The following is a 13,968-nucleotide window of genomic DNA, read 5'->3' on the forward strand; positions in this document are numbered from 1 at the left end:
AGTCAATGCTTCACATGAGGTGGCCAAAGTACTGGAGTTTCAGCTTCAGCATCAGTCCTTCCAAAGAAATCCCAGGGCTGATCACCTTTAGGATGGACTGATCGGATCTCCTTGCAGTCCAAGGGACTTTCAAGAGTCTTCTCCAATACCACAGTTCAAAAGCATCAATTCTTCAGTGCTCAGCTTTCTTCACAGTCCAACTCTCATATCCATACATGACCACTGGAAAAACCATAGCCTTGACTAGATGGACCTTTGTTGGCAAAGTAATGTCTCTGCTTTTGAATATGCTATCTAGGTTGGACATAACTTTTATTCCAAGGAGTAAGCGTCTTTTAATTTCATGGCTGCAATCACCATCTACAGTGACTTTGGAGCCCCAAAAAATGAAGTCTGACACTGTTTCCACTGTTTCCCCATCTATTTCCCATGAAGTGATGCGACCAGATGCCATGATCTTCGTTTTCTGAATGTTGAGCTTTAAGCCAACTTTTCACTCTCCACTTTCACTTTCATCAAGAGGCTTTTGAGTTCCTCTTCACTTTCTGCCATAAGGGTGGTGTCATCTGCATATCTGAGGTTATTGATATTTCTCCCGGCAATCTTGATTCCAACCTGTGCTTCTTCCAGCCCAGCGTTTCTTATCATGTATTCTGCATATAAGTTAAATAAGCAGGGTGACAATATGCAGCCTTGATGTACTCCTTTTCCTATGTAGAACCAGTCTGTTGTTCCATGTCCAGTTCTAACTGTTGCTTCCTGACCTGCATATAGGTTTCTCAAGAGGCAGGTCAGGTGGTCTGGGATTCCCATCTCTTTCAGAATTTTCCACAGTTTATTGTGATCCACACAGTCAAAGGCTTTGGCAGTGATCTTAAAACCCTCCAAAATAAAGTCTGTCAGTGTTTCCATTGTTTCCCTATCTATTTGCCATGAAGTGATGGAACCAGATGACATGATCTTAGTTTTCTGAATGTTAAGTTTTAAGCCAACTTTTCCACTTTACTTTTTCATTTCAACAAGAGGCTCTTTAGTTCTTCTTCACTTTCTGCCATAAGGGTGGTGTCATCTGCATATCTGAGGTTATTGATATTTCACCTGGCAATCTTGATTCCAGCTTGTGCTTCATCCTGTCCAGTATTTCTCATGATGTACCCTGGATATAAGCTAAATAAGCAGGGTGACAATATACAGCCTTGATGTACTCCATTCCTATTTGGAACAAGTCTGTTGTTCCATGTGCAGTTCTAATTGTTGTTTCCTGACCTGTATACAGGTTTCTCAGGAGGCAGGTCAGGTGGTCTGGTATTCCCATCTCTTTAAGAATTTCCCACAATTTGTTGTGATCCACACAGTCAAAGGCTTTGGCATAGTCAATAAAGCAGAAAGAAATGTTTTCCTGGAACTCTGTTGCTTTTTCCATGATCCAGTGGATGTTGGCAATTTGATCTCTGGTTCCTCTGCCTTTTCTAAAACCAACTTGAACATCTGGAAGTTCAAGGTTCACATATTGCTGAAGCCTGGCTTGGAGAATTTTGAGCATTACTTTACTAGCGTGTGAGATGAGTGCAATTGTGCAGTAGTTTGAGCATTCTTTGGCATTTCCTTTCTTAGGGATTGGAATGAAAACTGACCTTTTCCAGTCCTGTGGCCACTGCTGAGTTTTTCAAACTTGTTGGCATATTGAGTGCAGCACTTTCATTGCATCATCTTTCAGGATTTGAAATAGCTCAACTGGAATTCCATCACCTCCACTAGCCTTGATCGTAGCGATGCTTTCTAAGACCCACTTGACTTCACATTCCAGGATGTCTGGCTCTAGGTGAGTGATCACACCATCATGATTATCTGGGTCATGAAGCTCTTTTTTGTACAGTTCTTTTGTGTATTCTTGCATTAGATCCATACCTTTTCTGTCCTTTATTGAGCCCATTTTTTTTGCATGAAATATTCCCTTGGTACCTCTAATTTTCTTGAAGAGATCTCTTGTCTTTCCCATTCTGTTGTTTTCCTCTACTTCTTTGCATTGATCGCTGAGGAAGGCTTTCTTATCTCTCCTTGCTATTCTTTGGAACTCTGCATTCAGATGCTTATATATTTCCTTTCTCCTTTGCTTTTCGCTTCTCTTTCACAGCTCTTTGTAAGGCCTCCTAAGACAGCCATTTTGCTTTTTTGCATTTCTTTTCCATGGGGATGGTCTTGATCCCTGTCTCCTGTACATTGTCACGAACCTCCATCCATAGTTCATCAGGCACTCTATCAGATCTAGTTCCTTAAATCTATTTCTCACTTCTTGTATAATCATAAGGGATTTGATTTAGGTCATACCTGAGTGGTCTAGTGGATTTCCCCACTTTCTTCAATTTAAGTCTGAATTTGGCAATAAGTAGTTCATGATCTGAGCCACGGTCGGCTCCCCGTCTTGTTTTTGTTGACTGTATAGCGGTTCTCCATCTTTGACTGCAAAGAATATAATCAGTCTGATTTCAGTGTTGACCATCTGGTGATGTCCATGTGTAGAGTCTTCTCTTGTGTTGTTGGAAGAGGGTGTTTGCTATGACCAGTGTGTTCTCTTGGCAAAACTCTATTAGTCTTTGCCCTGCTTCATTCCGTATTTCAAGGTCAAATTTGCCTGTTACTCCAGGTGTTTCTTAACTTCCTACTCGTGCATTCTAGTCCCCTATAATGAAAAGGACATCTTTTTTGTGTGTTAGTTCTAAAGGTCTTGTAGGTCTTCATAGAACTGTTAACTTCAGCTTCTTCAGCATTACTGGTTGGGGCATAGGCTTGGATTACCGTTGTATTGAATGGTTTGCCTTGGAAATAAACAGAGATCATTCTGTCATTTTTAAGATTGCATCTAAGTACTGCATTTTGGACTCTTTTGTTGACTATGATGGCTACTCCATTTCTTCTAAGGGATTCCTGCCCACAGTAGTAGATATAATGGTCATCTGAGTTAAATTCACCCATTCTAGTCCATTTTAGTTTGCTGATTCCTAGAATGTTGACATTCATTCTTGCCATCTCCTGTTTGACCACTTCCAATTTGCCTTGATTCATGGACCTGACATTCCAGGTTCCTATGCAATATTGCTCTTTACAGCATCAGACCTTGCTTCTATCATCAGTCACATCCACAGCTGGGTCTTGCTTTTGCTTTGGCTCCATCCCTTCATTCTTTCTGGAGTTATTTCTCCACTGATTTCCTGTATCATATTGGGCCCCTACTGACCTGGGGAGTTCCTCTTTCAGTACCCTATCATTTTGCCTTTTTATACTGTTCATGGGGTTCTCAAGGCAAGAATACTGAAGTGGTTTGCCAGTCCCTTCTCCAGTGGACCACATTCTGTCAGACCTCTCCACCAAGACCCGTCCGTCTTGGGTGGCCCCACATGGCATGGCTTAGTTTCACTGAGCTAGACATGGCTGTCTAATTTGATTTCAGATCTTCATCCTTCTGTTCAGATTCCTGTCATTACATTCTATTTACCAACATCTCTATTAATATATCAACAATATATGACGATGTCCCACGTCAGGGGCGGCAGCCGAGAGCAGCTAACGCACACCTGAGGTCAGGGCAGCGTCCAAGAGGAGCTACCACACCCCCGAGGTCAGGGGAGGCAGCCTAGAGGGGCAAGGAGGGTCGAGAGGAGCTACTCCCTGTTCAAGGTCAGGAGGGGTGGCCCTGAGGAGATACCCCTTGTGCAAGGTAAGGAGCAGTGGCTGCCCTTTGCTGGAGCAGCCGTGAAGAGATACCCCACGTCCAAAGTAAGAGAAACCCAAGACGGTAGGTGTTCGTAGAGGGCATCAGAGGGCAGACACACTGAAACTATAATCACAGAAAACTAGCCAATCTGATCACAGGGACCACAGCCTTGTCTAACTCAATGAAACTAAGCCACTATAGTTTGGCCCAGCTGCAGCCGGTGGCGGCATGCTGTCACGGTCAGGGCCGCCTCGCTCGAGAACGTGGTTCCCAGGATGTCCAGCCTCAGGGTCAGACTAGATGGAAGATGGATCTGTCGAGGACGGATAGAGGAAGATGGGTGGACGGCTCGCAGGCCCTGGTGGCTGGCCGAGTCGTGGGCCCCGCTCTGGGGATGACCAGGAGCCGGCGGAGTCCCAGGCGTCGCGGGACCGCCCTCGTGTGTGGGTGGCGGTGGGATCTCGCGCTGGTTTTCCTGGTGGCCCAGCCGTGTCCCGGTGTTTTCTGGTCCCCGGACTGCGCCCGCGGCCCTGTCTCGCGGCCCCCGCCGTGCATGCTTGCCGGCCCCTCCCCGCAGCCTCTGCCAGCCTTTCCTTCTCGTCCTGCGCGTGCAACCGCCCGCGTTCAGTTCCCCTGTCTAGGACCGAGCCTGCCTAGCCTCACGTGGGTGTCGCCCCCAGCGGCCGGTGGCGTCCTCGGGCGGAGCAGTGCCCTCGGAGCCCTGAGAAAGGGGGCGGGGCGGAGAGCCTTGCGCGTGTGAGGACCGTGGGGGCCGCCGCTATGCGGTGGGAGAGTGTTCTCCCGGGCAGGCTGCGGCTCTGGGTGTGTCGGTGGTGGTGGCAGCGAGCCCCGTGAGGGGGGTGGGGGCGCCAGTCCGTCGTCCCGGGTGTCCCGCTGGACCGCCCCTGTGCTGGGAGGCCTCTGGCGGTGAGATCCCGCGGTGGGCCCTGGCGGCCGACTCGCGTCCCCCGGGTCGCTTTGATCCATTCCCCTCGCGGTGGCGCGCGGCCACCCCACCTCCGCCGCCGGTTCCGTGGCGTTGGCCTCGCGTGGCCGCACCCCGTCGGTGCCCCTCTCCGTTTTTCCGTCCGCCTCAGTCCGCTCCCCGTCTGCTGCTCCCTGGGGCCGCGCCCTAGTGTGTCTCGCTTCCTGGGCCCGCCGCGGCCCGGTCCTTTGCCCGTTTCGCCGGCGCCTGTCCACCGCCGCAGCCGTCGCATGCTGAACGAGGGGGAGCGCCCGTGACCCCCGCCGCGCCCCCGCTCCGGTGCGCTCGCCCTAGCGCAGATCGGGTCCCCTGTCTGACCCCTGCGGGCCGGTCGCCGTGTCCTCACCGCCCTGCATCCCCCACCCCTCTGGGGCGGGTGGACGGATGGACGCCGAGGGCGCGGGTCTGCCATGCACGGTGTGGCCTGGGCGGGCTCGCGACGGGGTGGGGGGAGTGGGGTGGGGGGGTTGGAGGAGGGGGGCCCACCGCCCTCCTCCCCTCGTCTCTCTGCGCGGTGGCGGCGGCGGGCTGCGACCCTCGTGGACCTAGGGTGTGTGCGCGATTGGGCAGCCTCGCTGCGGGGCGGACAGGGAGGTCGGGTTTCCCGGCCCAGTGAGCGCCTTCCGGATGCCCCTCTCCCGGCTGCCTCACCTTGCGGGTCTTCCAGCTTGCCCGCCAAAGCGCGACACAGCCAGGGCCTATCCCCCTGCTCCCAGCACAAGCGGCTCCTCCTGCTCGCTCAGCTCGGCTCTGCGGACTTCCCTGGTGGCTCAGACGGTAAAACATCTGTCTACAATGTGGGAGACCTGGGTTCGAGCCCTGGGTTGGGAAGATCCCCTGGAGAAGGAAATGGCAATCCACTCCAGTACCCTTGCCTGGAAAATCCCATGGACAGAGGAGCCTGATAGGCTACAGTCTGTGGGGTCACAAAGTGTCAGACAGGACTGAGCAACTTCACTTTCAAATAGCAGGGAGGGAACACAGCTCCACCCATCAATAGAAAATTGGATCAAAGATTTACTGATGGGGGCCCCGCCCATCAGAACAAGATCCAGTTTCCCCCTGTCAGTCTTTCCCATCCCCCTGTCAGTCTCTCCCATCAGGAAAATTCCATAAGCCTCTTACCCTTCCATCTGCCCTCTGATGAGAGGGCAGACAGATTGAAAACCACAGTCACAGAAAACTAACCAATTTGACCACCTGGATCACAACCTTGTCTAACTCAATGAAACTATGAGCCATGCCATGTAGGGCCAGGCAAGACGGATGGGTCACGGTGGTATCTGACAAAACGTGGCCCACTGGAGAAGGGAAGGGCAAAACACTTCAGTTATTCTTGCCTTGAGAACCCCGTGAACAGTATGAAAAGGCAGAAAGATAGGACACTGAAAGATGAACTCCCCAGGTCGGTAGGTGCCCAATATGCTACTGGAGATCAGTGGAGAAATAACTCCAAAAAGAATGAAGGGATGGAGCCAAACAAAAACAACACCCAGTTGTGGATGGGACTGGTGATAGAAGCAAAGTCCAATGCTGTAAAGAGCGAAATTGCATAGGAACCTGGAATGCCAGGTCCATGAATCAAGGCAAGTTGGAAGTGGTCAAACAGGAGATGGCAAGAGTGAATGTCGACATTCTAGGAATCAGCGAACTAAAATGGACTGGAATGGGTGAATTTAACTCAGATGACCATTATATCTACTACTATGCACAGAAATCCTTTAGAAGAAATGGACTAGCCATCATAGTCAACAAAAGAGTCTGAAATGCGGTACTTGGATGCAATCTCAAAAACGACAGAATGATTTCTGTCCGTTTCCAAGGCAAACCATTCAATGTCATGGTAATCCAAGTCTATGCCCCAACCAGTAATAATGAAGAAGCTGAAACTGAACAGTTCTATGAAGACCTACAAGACCTTCTAGCACTAACACCCAAAAAAGATGTCCTTTTCATTATAGGGGACTGGATTGCAAAAGTAGGAAGTCAAGAAACACCTCGAGTAATAGGCAAATTTGGCCTTGGAGTACAGAATGAAGAAGGGCAAGGGCTAATAGAGTTTTGCCATGAAAACACATAGGTCATAGCAAACATCCTCTTCCAACAACATAAGAGAAGTCTCTCTACATGGACATCACCAGATGGTCAACACTGAAATCAGGTTGATTATATTCTTTGCAGCCAAAATGGAGAAGCTCTATACAGTTAGCCTTTGGTTAAAAATATAAATTTTCTATGGTGCTAATAATCCAATATTTATGATTTTTTTTTACTACTAGATAAAACAAAGTGAAGGGAAATGACATGCACTTACAAAAGGCCCCTATATTGATAGGACAGAAAATTATTTTTGAAGTAAATTCCCTCTAACTGAGGAAAACACTTTATTTAATGTGTGATTTTTTTTTTATTATGGAAAAGTTTTTTAAATGAGAGAGGAAATTAAAATATCACTAAGAGTTCTCTTACCACAAATGACTAATAGGGACATCTTTATGTATTGATAACTCTTTTTATTTTTTTTCTGCATAGCTTTATTTTTGTTTACAGAGATGCAAGCATAAAATAGCTATGATTAAATATGGTTTATTATTTTGACTTTAAACCTACTATTATAACATAAGCAAATGTGTTTATTCTTTAAAATTCCATAAGCAATATTTTCACAAAATAATAGGCCATTACACATATACACATGATAGAATATCTATGTGTCCATCTATACACAGAAGCACAGACACCCAAAGACATACACACTCACATACACATAAAGATGAAGGAGTAGTCATGGCAACACTCTATAAAAAACATATACATTTATACTCTCAATTAGAGATTAAACATATGGAATTTCTTTTCAAAATAAAAATATTCAGAACTATAATCTTGACTTTATAATTGGACCATATGCCACTTATAAATAATCTTTACTTAGAAAGCAATCCTGTCCAAATAATATTTTTTGAAACATGAGACAAATACATTCTGCTAATATTCTAAGTCTCCTAAAACAGTAAGTTAACCAGTATAGCTAACTAGAAGTTTAAGAAAATGTAGAATTTTTGAGCAATATTAATAAGCTCCAAATAACTGTCTCTGTATCTCTGCACTGATCAATGAATAATTTAGGACATCTTGATAAACATAATTGATGGCATTACAGAATTTATCATTCCTGGTGCAAGTCTGAAGTAACTAGTGTTTCATGTCTCTCTCTCACAGACACTCTGTAGGAACACCTGCCACCTGTATGGACCCTCATCAAACAAACATTTGAAACAATTTAGATATCACATGCCTTTTTAAATATTTACTTGGGTCTTAGGACATTTCTTGACTACAAAAGGAAAAGACTTTAGCTGTTCTAAGCAGAATGGGATTATAATGAAAAGTTTTGAAAACACTAACAACTGGGTGAGCAGAAACTATAACATTATCAATTATAACAAATATAAGAGACTAGAGGAAAATCATTCAATTCTCTTTTAAAAAACAAACTCACAATTCATGTATGAGTTATAGTTTAGGATTATAGAATAAAATAGTCAACCTCACATATACTCTGAGACATAATTTCAGAATAAATGTAGAGAACATTAATGAGCAAAAACTTTAATTCCGGGAATTTCAACAGCAAATCTTATTGTATACACACTAAGTATGAAACACTTTTCTGCTAATTTTCTTGGGATGTAAAATCAAACTTTAACAAGTCTTGACCAAACTTTTTGAAGGAAGTGGATAACATGTGACTAAGTGTTAGTCACTCAGTCGTGCCTGACTCTTTGCGACCCCATGGACTTCAGCCCACCAGGCTCCTCTGTCCATGAGATTTTCCAGGCAAGGATACTGGAGTGGGTTGCCATTTCCTTCTCCAGGAGATCTTCCCAATCCAGGGATTGAACCCGGGTCTCCTGCACCGCAGGCAGATTCTTTACCGAGTGAGCTACAAGGGAAGCCCCAACATGTGATTAGTTTAGTGTACTGAGGCAGAAAGAGCAGATGGGAAATCCCTCTTATGCTTAATGTTATAATTTAAACATCCTTGCAAGGAAGGGTTGGAAAAGAAAGAGGAAGTAAAAATGAAGGAACGAGAGAAAAATGGATTAAAGAAAGGAGGAGGGAGAAAAGGAAGAAAGAAAAGAAGAAGGGAAGGGGGAAAATTATGACTCTTTCACATCAAGAATGGTATTTATAGAATTTTTCTTTAAGAAATATCAGTTATACTTTTCTAAGGATTCATTCATTTCTTCTAAGTTATCCATTTTATTGGCATATAGTTGCTGATAGTAGACTCTTATGATCCTTTGTATTTCTGTGTTGTCTGTTGTGATCTCTCCATTTTCATTTCTAATTTTGTTGATTTGATTCTTCTCCCTTTTTTTCTTGATAAAGTCTGGCTAATGGTTTGTCTATTTTATTTATCTTCTCAAAGAACAAGCTTTTAGTTTTCTTGATTTTTGGTGTAGTCTCCTTTGTTTCTTTTTCATTTATTTCTGCTCTAATTTTTATTATTTCTTTCCTTCTACTAACCCTGGGGTTCTTCATTTCTTCTTTTTCTTGTTGCTTTAGGTGTAAAGTTAAGTTCTTTATTTGATTTTTCTCTTGTTTCTTGAGGTAAGCTTGTATTGCTATGAACCTTCCCCTTGGCACTGCTTTCAGTGAATCCCATAGGTTTTGGGCTATCATGTTAAACTGAACCAGAAAGAAATAGAAAATCTTAACAGACCCATCACAAGTGCAGAAATCAAAACTTTAATCAAAAATCTTCCAACAAACACAAGTCCAGGACCAGATGGTTTCACAGGTGAATTCTGCCAAAAATTTAGAGAAGAGCTAACACTATCCTACTCAAACTCTTCCAGAAAATGGCAGAGGAGGGTAAACTCCCAAACTCTTTCTATGAGGCCACCATCACCCTAATACCAAAACCAGATAAAGATGCCACACAAGAAAACTACAGGTTAATATCACTGATGAACATAGATGCAAAAATCCTCAACAAATTCTAGCAAACACAATCCAACAACATATTAAAAAGATCATACATCATGACCAAGTGGGCTTTATCCCAGGGATGCAAGGATTCTTCGATATTCACAAATCAATCAACGTGATACACCACATTAACAAATAGAAAGATAAAAACCATATGATTATCTCAATAGATGCAGAGAAAGCCTTTGACAAAATTCAACAGCTATTTATGATAAAAAAAATCTCCAGAAAGGAGACATAGAAGGAACATACCTCAGCATAATAAAAGCCATATATGATAAACCCATAGCAAACATTATCCTCAATGGTGAAAAATTGAAAGCATTTCCCCTAAAGTCAGGAACAAGACAAGGGTGCCCACTCTCACCAATGTTATTCAGCATAGTTTTGGAAGTTTTAGCCACAGCAATCAGAGAAGAAAAAGAAATAAAAGGAATCCAGATTGTAAAAGAAGAAGTAAAACTCTCAGTTTCCAGATGACATGATCCTCTCCATAGAAAGTCCTAGAGACACCACCCGAAAATTACTAGAGCTAATCAATGAATATAGTAAAGCTGCAGGATATAAAATTAATACACAGAAATCCCTTGCATTCCTATACACTAACAATGAAAAAACAGAAATTAAGGAAACAATTCGATTCACCACTGTGACAAAAAGAATAAAATACTTAGGAATAAATCTACCTAAAGAAACAAAAACCTATATATACAAAATGATAAAACACTGATGAAAGAAATAAAAAAATGACACAGATGGAGAAATATACCATGTTCATGGGTTGGAAGAATCAACATAGTGAAAAAGAGTATACTACCCAAAGCAATCTACAGATTCAATGCAATCCCTATCAAGCCACCAATGGTATTTTTCACATAACTGGAACAAATAATTTCACAGTTTGTATGGAAATACAAAAAACCTCAAATGGCCAAAGCAATCTTGAGAAAGAAGAATGGAACTGGAGGAATCGACCTACCTGACTTCAGACTATACTATAAGCTACAGTCATCAAGACAGTATGGTACTGGCACAAAGACAGAAATATAGATCAATGGGGCAAAACAGAAAGCCCAGTGATAAATCCATGCACCTATGGACATCTTATCTTTGACAAAGGAGGCAAAAATATACAATAGAGAAAAGACAATCTCTTTAACAAGTGGTTCTGGGAAAACTGGTCAACCACATGTAAAAGAATGAAACTAGAACACTTTCTAACACCGAATACTAAAAAAACTCAAAATAGATTAAAGATCTAAATGTAAGACCAAAAACTATAAAACTCATAGATGAAACCATAGGCAAAACACTCTCTGACATAAATTAAAGCAAGATCCTCTATGACCCACCTCCCAGAGTAATGGAAATAAAAGCAAATATAAACAAATGGGATCTAATTAAACTTAAAAGCTTTTGCACAACAAAGAAAGCTATAAGTAACGTGAAAAGACGGCCTTCAGAATGGGAGAAAAAAATAGCAAATGAGATAACTGACAAAGAATTAATCTCAAAAATATATAAGCAACTCATGCAGCTCAACTCCAGAAAAATAAATGACTCAATCAAAAAATGGGCCAAAGAACTAAACAGACATGTCTCCTAAAGAAGACATACAGATGGGTAACAAACACATGAAAGGATGCTCAACATCACTCATTATCAGAGAAATGCAAATCAAAACCACAGGTACCATCTTACGCCGATCAGAATGGCTGCTCACAAAGAGTCTACAAACAATAAATGCTGGAGACAGTGTGGAGAAAAGGCAATCCTCTTACACTGTTGGTGTGAATGCAAACTGGTACAGCCACTATGGAGAACAGTGTGGTGATTCCTTAAAAAACCGGAAATAGAAGTGCCATATGACCCACCAATCCCACTGCTGGGCAAACACACTGAGGAAACCAGAATTGAAAGAGACACGTGTACCCCAATGTTCATCGCAGCACTGTTTATAAAAGCTAGGATATGGAAGCAATCTAGATATCCATCAGCAGATGAACAGATAAGAAAGCTGTGGTATATATATACAATGGAATATTACTCAGCTATTAAAAATAACACATTTGAATCAGTTCTAATGAGGTGGATGAAACTGGAGCCTATTATACAGAGTGAAGTAAGCCAGAAAGAAAAACATCAATATAGTACATTAACACATATATATTGGATTTAGAAAGATGGTAATGGCAACCCTATACACGAAACAGCCAAAGAGACACAGATATAAAGAACAGAATTTTGGACTCTGTGGGAGAAGGGGAGGGTGGGATGATTTGAGAGAATAGCACTGAAACATGTATATTACCATATGTGAAATTGATGACCAGTCCAAGTTCGAGGGATGAAACAGGGCAGTCAAAGCCTGTGCACTGGGACAACTCGGAAGGCTGGGATGGGGAGGGGAGATGGGAGGGGGGTTCGGGATGGGAGACACATGTGTACCAATGGTTGAGTCATGCCAAAGTACTTTACAATATTGTAAAGTAACTAGCCTCCAATTAAATAAATTAAATTTAAAAAGAAATATCAGTTAAAAGGGCTGGGTTTCTCATTCCAGGAAGTTTGTCTGTTTTAGAACATTGTAGTGACAGTAACTCAGTGGGTAATAATTTCAGCTGTTAGAATGTTTTCATTATTAAGCCAAAATATCCTTGTGAAGGGAGCTGATTACTCAGTGGTATGTCTAAAAAGTGTATAATTTTATTTCTCTGCTGTGATATGAGGAGACTTCATCGAGAGAGTAACAGGCTATGATATTATTAGAAAGGCAGTTCAAACATCAGAGATCAGCATTACCATGCTGCTAAAAACCAATAGCATTTTTATTTAATTTTATGGTTTACAAAGCACTTTTTATATTCATACATCATATATGCATTCAATCAGATCAGATCAGATCAGTCGCTCAGTTGTGTCCGACTCTTTGCAACCCCATGAATCGCAGCACGCCAGGCCTCCATGTCCATCACCAACTCCCAGAGTTCACTGAGACTCACATCCATCGAGTCAGGGATGCCATCCAGCCATCTCATCCTCTGTTGTCCCCTTCTCCTCCTGCCCCCAATCCCTCCCAGCATCAGAGTCTTTTCCAATGAGTCAACTCTTCGCATGAGGTGGCCAAAGTACTGGAGTTTCAGCTTTAGCATCATTATATAGTAATTTAGTCTTCGTGATGTCCTATCACCAATTAAACTACGTTGTTTAGAAATCTTGTATAAAAATATTTATAATAGAATTTTTTCAAATTCAAAATAGGATAGTAGAAAATCTCAAAACTTCTTTAGAACATTTTTTCTTGATTACATTCTAAAATAAGGTGGTAATCTATTCTTAATGATTAAAGATTAAAACAAAATATGTCAAAAGCAAAATCTTAAACCAGAAACTATTGCAAACACTTCAATAGTGCTAAGCAAAATGTTTGTCAAAAGTTATTTGTGCTCTCTTAATTTGACAGGTGTATATGATTATAGCCCATTAGATTTTTGTAACATGGATCTTGGATAAATCCTTTAAAACATGTTTATTAAAAGAAAATATAAATTTAGTCCTCCAACTGGGATACCTGTTACTAAGTCTAAGATTTTAGAAGCATCTTTCATTATTTTACTTCTTTTATTGAAAAAAATCTAATAATTCACTTTGTGACTTCAGGTGAAGTCTCTTGTGTTTGTCATATTATTTTTGTTTATCTTTAACTAGAAGTTGTAATTATTAGTGGTTTACACTAAGCGCGGCCAAGAGGAGGTACCCCAAGTCCAAGGTCAGGGGCAGAAGCTGGGAGGACCCCATGCCCAAAGGGCGGTGGCCAAGAGGAGTTACCCCCTGTCCGAGGTCAGGGGCAGTGGCCGAGAGTGCCAGGCTGCAACGGTGCAGGAATGGCTGAGAAGAGCTACCCAAATCTGAGGTCAGGGGTGGCAGTCAGGAGGAGCTACCCCACGCCCCCATGCCTGAGGCCAGGGGCGGTGGCCGGGAGGAGCTACCCTACGCCCAAGGCCAGGGGCGGCGGCCGGGAGGACCAACCCCATACCCGAGGCCAGGGGCAGCGGCTGGGAGGAGCTACCCCACACCTAAGGACAGGGGTGGCGGCTGGGAGGACCAACCCCACATCCAAGGAGCAGTGGCTGCGCGGGCGCAGGAGGGCCTAGAGGAGCTATCCCACGTTGAAGGTCAGGAAGGGTGGCCGTGAAGGAGATACCATTCTTCCAAGGTAAGAGAAACCAAAGTAAGATGGTAGGTGTTGCAAGAGGGCATCAGAGAGCAGACA

At 43.2% G+C, this 13,968-nt stretch overlaps 1 protein-coding gene across 33 annotated transcripts in view; it reads right to left on the reverse strand.

Moving 5' to 3' along the window:
* Positions 1-13,968, reverse strand: part of PRKG1 (protein kinase cGMP-dependent 1) — a 1,681,227-nt gene that overhangs the window by 129,229 nt on the left and 1,538,030 nt on the right. Inside the window, exon 1 of one of the 33 annotated variants that reach the window (XM_055561131.1) lies at positions 5,349-5,810. The exons of the other annotated variants lie outside the window; for them this stretch is intronic. The gene's annotated coding sequence lies outside the window, so the exon portion shown is untranslated. Of the gene's footprint in view, positions 1-5,348; positions 5,811-13,968 lie in introns of those variants that run through there. 33 annotated transcript variants of the gene reach the window in all.

Source organism: Bubalus kerabau, chromosome 22, assembly GCF_029407905.1.
Source record: "Bubalus kerabau isolate K-KA32 ecotype Philippines breed swamp buffalo chromosome 22, PCC_UOA_SB_1v2, whole genome shotgun sequence".
Lineage (NCBI taxonomy): Eukaryota > Metazoa > Chordata > Mammalia > Artiodactyla > Bovidae > Bubalus > Bubalus kerabau.